We start from the raw sequence: 6,000 nt of genomic DNA, 5'->3' as shown, positions 1-6,000 counted from the left end.
CGAAATTACAGTAGTTACAATTTTCAACAACAGATGGCGCTGCGGTCTGGGAAACTCTATAGTACGATATTTTCCACATATCCACCATGCGTAGCAATAATATGGCGTAGTCTCTGAATGAAATTACCCGAAACCTTTGACAACGTGTCTGGCGGAATGGCTTCACATGCAGATGAGATGTACTGCTTCAGCTGTTCAATTGTTTCTGGATTCTGGCGGTACACCTGGTCTTTCAAGTGTCCCCACAGAAAGAAGTCTCAGGGGTTCATGTCTGGCGAATAGGGAGGCCAATCCACGCCGCCTCCTGTATGTTTCGGATAGCCCAAAGCAATCACACGATCATCGAAATATTCATTCAGGAAATTAAAGACGTCGGCCGTGCGATGTGGCCGGGCACCATCTTGCATAAACCACGAGGTGTTCGCAGTGTCGTCTAAGGCAGTTTGTACCGCCACAAATTCACGAAGAATGTCCAGATAGCGTGATGCAGTAATCGTTTCGGATCTGAAAAATGGGTCAATGATTCCTTTGGAAGAAATGGCGGCCCAGACCAGACCTTTTTGAGGATGCAGGGACGATGGGACTGCAACATGGGGCTTTTCGGTTCCCCATATGCGCCAGTTCTGTTTATTGACGAAGCCATCTAGGTAAAAATAAGCTTCGTCAGTAAACCAAATGCTGCCCACATGCATATCGCTGTCATCAATCCTGTGCACTATATCGTTAGCGAATGTCTCTCGTGCAGCAATGGTAGCGGCGCTGAGGGGTTGCCGCTATTGAATTTTGTATGGATAGAGGTGTAAACTCTGGCGCATGAGACGATACGTGGACGTTGGCGTCATTTGGACCGCAGCTGCAACACGGCGAACGGAAACCCGAGGCCGCTGTTGGATCACCTGCTGCACTACCTGCGCGTTGCCCTCTGTGGTTGCCGTACGCGGTCGCCCTACCTTTCCAGCACGTTCATCTGTCATGTTCCCAGTCCGTTGAAGTTTTTCAAACAGATCCTTTATTGTATCGCTTTTCAGTCCTTTGGTTACATTAAACCTCCGTTGAAAACTTCGTCTTGTTGCAACAACACTGTGTTCTAGGCGGTGGAATTCCAACACCAGAAAAATCCTCTGTTCTAAGGAATAAACCATCTTGTCTACAGCACACTTGCACGTTGTGAACAGCACACGCTTACAGCAGAAAGACGACGTACAGAATGGCGCACCCACAAACTGCGTTGTCTTCTATATCTTTCACATCACTTGCAGCGCCATCTGTTGTTGAAAATTGTAACTACTGTAATTTCGAAAGTTTGTCCGCCTGAAAATGTACTGTTGTCCCAAGCATATTGCAACAAACGGTGTATTTCTATCGCTGCTCGTTTAGTTTTTATTGCAGTTTCAAATATACCGGTCATTTTTGAAACACCCTGTATTACAAAACAGATTTAACACTGTGAGTTAATATTTCTTGTATAACAAACGTATCTCTTATATTTAGTTTGCTACGATGTCTACACAATAGTGAAACTGGTTATACATAATAAAAGAAAATTACATTCCTGGAAAAGAATAAAATAGTCCAACAGTATTGCTTTGCTATAGTGTCAGACAGTATTTTGTAGTGTCACGGTCACGCCGAAATTTCAACGACTATATATTTGAAGACACGAGACGAACTGAAGCAAGTACAGATTCCTCAAAACAATTTTACAGAAATAATTAAGCAGGAGGAAAGAAATTACACGGATTCGAATATACCGTCGTGTGGGAGTCTCATAACAGTCTGCATGTAGCATTTCTGTTATAGCATTTACCCCTGCAATCTGAAGGCCCTGAAACCAATAACCGAAAGCGATAGGGATATCTACGCTAAACCTTTGGTTTCTCCTATTATCATTAAATCATAACTGTCACTGAACACAAACCTGAGTGTACGTTTCGCAGTTAAGCACTGTGACGCTGACAACAAAGTGACTACAGTTATGTAACAGTGCTTGATAATTGTTGAAAAGAGCCCAACCATAATTTATTATTCATTCGTAGTCTAGAGTTCTGTGGGCTTGTTGCGATGCTGCAGAAAAGAAAAGAATAGTCTGCGTGTGAAAAAGAAAAAAAAAATTATAGATCGTGGGAAATATGGTGATACAAACGCAAGTTTATGACGTGAGTCTGGCGTACTTCAAGCGTCCTGCCTACCGCCGGTCGTGATTAGGGGCAGATAAACTTTGTATAAATGGAAGGAGGCTTTCCAGACAGCTTTAGCCTTCCACGGTCTCTCCCTTACAATAGGATTTTGAACGTGACTTGTCCTACTGAACCACTGTAGTGGGACAACTCCAACAAAAATTTCTCAAAAGAAAAAAAAAGAAGAAAGAAGAATAGGAAACTACCACCTATCAAGACTGGTCATGGCACCCATGTAAAACACTGAAATGTTCAGCAGTGAATGGTGAAACAGGGATGAAAGCAGGATAAACACTACACCTTCAGCCACAGGATAGCCCTCTCCTGCACTCAATTGGAATAAATATAAACGGACCTGAACTGACGTACAAGCAGACGCAACAAGTACAAAAATATCAACGTAACAAGGAATGGCTGCTAGTACAATTACTAATTGCTTAGAGTAACAGTTTAACACAAAGTTATCAGCTAGTATTCTGACCTCTTTGTATGTTTACTTATCTGCAAATACGGGTATAGTGTATGAAGGTGGCACAAGATCTATTGATACAACTTCACAATTGAAACTATTCTTGTTTAATTAAGTTACAATTTCTGCCTCTTTCAAAGAGAAGGCCTATCGAAAAATTTTTGTTTGAGCTGTAAAGTCTACTGGTTTCTGAAAGACGTGATACATATCTAATGTCACTGGACTGATAAGCATAAAGAACGATTTGGCCATTAGATTGGTTACACAAACATGATGAACAAGTCTTGGAAAATTAAGTTAGAGGTGAACAAAATCGGTACTGAGTGAAATGTGATACAGGTCACATCATCTAGAGTTAAGATGTGGAAATACAAATGACGCCAGGCAAGTTATCTAGCATATAACAGTGAAATATCTCAGATGTGACTATGATTGCCCACATGAAATGATGTAGGTAAATAAAACATTATTGAAGTAATATTGTAAAGACATCGTAAGTTACATCCAACCATACAGAGAACAAACAATACTAAAGCAATTTTTTTTTTTTTACAGTGTGGATATGAAATGGTCACATTGTATCGATCATGGCCATTGGTTACAATTGATTTTGACAAGATTCTGGTTACAGACATGAGCATTTTCATGTCCTAGTGTGCTACATTTACGAACAATACACCGATAACGATTTTAGTACTCTTGATAAAGCGAACGTTGTAGAATCCTATTTTGTCTAAAACTGACATGATGAGACCGTGGGTGTGTACAATTAATGTAGGTTAATTCTTACAAAGAAGAAGACAGCAACCAACCACTATTCATACTGCTATTTATTTAGGTAAATAGCGCCGTTACCGGTTTCGAACTGGCAAATTCATCATCAGACGGCTGTTCACATGATTTGCAAGATACACTTTACATTATCGTCAGTTTTCGATTTTTATTCTTCCACTGCAGCGAAATATTTTTTGTGTGTTGGTGCCCTACGTTAGAAAACAGTGTTAGATGCGTGCTATGTGAAAGTAACTAACCTCCAAACGATGAAATACGGAGTAAATAAATATGTGAGGTTAAGTGGTTATGGTGCTTACGTCGAAAATTCCGCGCGATTTTGTTGCGAAGTTGGAGGATTGTATTTTTCGAATATTCCAAAATATATCCAGCACTTATGTAATTTGTACACCACCATATTGTGCAAAGCACCACACACACAGACGCCAAAAAGAATTCGCCAAAAAGATTGCAGATTTACAAATGCAACAGTGTCAGAGACTTTCTCTCTCAGAGACATCACAATCTACAGATTGCTTTGATTCCACACTATGGCTGTTTTTAAAGAAAAACATAACATAATGAAAATTAAAACACAAAGATAGACCTTACATTATGAGCATGTAATATTACACATGAAGTTGACAGATATAGTAACCAGCTTGTGTGAATGCTACATATATGGTATTATGTAAATACTGTGCTATATACAAGGAGCAACATAGAGGTTACATAAAATAAATAATATGACAGTAACAATTACATTACCATCTATGGTGCACTGAAATTCTTATCAAGTATAGTAGCAGTCAAGTTTTTTTTTTCCTCCGAGGAATCAAGGTAACATTACAAGTATTTATATTACAAAGAATACCATATCCAGTAAGCATTAATTACAAATAAATTGGGAAAATGTGATGCCCAGTTGAGATACGTGTCACATCATCACACAAAGGGCATGTTCACTACGCTTAGATCGGTGTGTCTTTTCACAGAGTATGGTGACTCAGAGAGCTGTGCACTGCTGTATGTGGCGTCGAAGTGAGGCCCAAGGGGCTGGACAGCCGGGAGCAAGTCGTAGGCCAGCATTGTCACGGGCAGCAGTAGACATTGTGAAACTACGTTGATCAGTCGTGGCAGCCGGCATGGACATCGGGATCTTTTCACGCCCGGGTTCCCGGATTCGATTCCCGGTGGGGTCAGGGATTTTCTCTGCCTCGTGATGACTGGGTGTTGTGTGCTGTCCTTAGGTTAGTTAGGTTTAAGTAGTTCTAAGTTCTAGGGGACTGATGACCATAGGTGTTAAGTCCCATAGTGCTCAGAGCCATTTGACATCGGGATTATCCTCTGGTCGCTGACTCATCGGCACTTAAAGTCTCCCCCGGCCAAGCAACACCTATGTGGGTAACTCGTCTGTACTGAGACAGAGCATTGCTGAGAGATCATCAACAAGAACATCTGAAATGAGGTAGAGTAGAGTAGCGTCCACATCTGTGTACCCTACCTAAGAAATTGTCATGAGAAGTGAGCACTGCAGGCGGTCTTGTACAGAAATATTAGCCCAAAGCTGCAGAGCCATAACAAGGCTATTATGATGCTCTCCAAATGGAGAAAGACAACAGCACAATATCAGTGTCATGCATCAGCGCCTGCAATTGAGATGCGCTGCTCATGACAACAAGCAGTGTTCTGGGTGGCCTGTATTAGTTGGCCGTCGAAAGCATTTATACTTTCCACCACTCGTGTTTACACTGGCGCGACGTAAGCATGCGTCGGGGCCTCCGTCTATTGTCTGGCAGCCGCCACCGTGTAAAACCCGGAATAGTCAGACTGCTGCCTTCGTCGCGGTGCTGTTTGGCCGAACTTGAACAGTACTACAGCTATGTGTCAAATTCTGCACGGCTGGAAAACAACATGACACGAGGTATAAGAAATAACATAAACAAAATACCTATTGTTTATTCTACAGCTACGCCCTAACTAAGCCATTGCTACCTAGGATATGTGCATATCCACACACTCAACACATTCACATCATTAGGATACATAAGGATACTATGTGACTATCTGTTTAGCGCAGGCCGGAGTGGCCGAGCGGTTCTAGGCGCTACAGTCTGGAACTGCGAGACCGCTACGGTCGCAGGTTCGAATCCTGCCTCGGGCATGGATGTGTGTGATGTCCTTAGTTAGGTTTAAGTAGTTCTAAGTTCTAGGGGACTGATGACCTCAGAAGTTAAGTCCAATAGTGCTCAGATCCATTTGACCCATTTGTTTAGCAATGAATTCAAAATTGTAGCTTGGCCCTGTAGATGAAAGTTATGCGGTTAAAGACAGAAAAATGTGCGTCTTCTTCTTCTGCGTTGTTCGCACCTCGTCTTTGGCTCAAACTTAGTTCTGGACGAATCTAAATGGAGTATGTGTTAAGATCTAATTAGTAAATGTCTTAACCTAAGCCGTTGTACAAAACAGTGGACTGTTCCTGGAGTTAGGTCAGATGTATACATTTGTGTTTTGTTTCTTCTCGTAGGTAACATCTCCTCACTTAAAATCCTGCGTATTCTGCTCACCTACAATAGAGACAAA

This window comes from Schistocerca serialis, chromosome 7 (assembly GCF_023864345.2).
Source record: "Schistocerca serialis cubense isolate TAMUIC-IGC-003099 chromosome 7, iqSchSeri2.2, whole genome shotgun sequence".
Taxonomy (NCBI): domain Eukaryota; kingdom Metazoa; phylum Arthropoda; class Insecta; order Orthoptera; family Acrididae; genus Schistocerca; species Schistocerca serialis.
The sequence above is the reverse complement of the archived record's forward strand: the minus strand, read 5'-3'. Positions refer to the sequence as shown.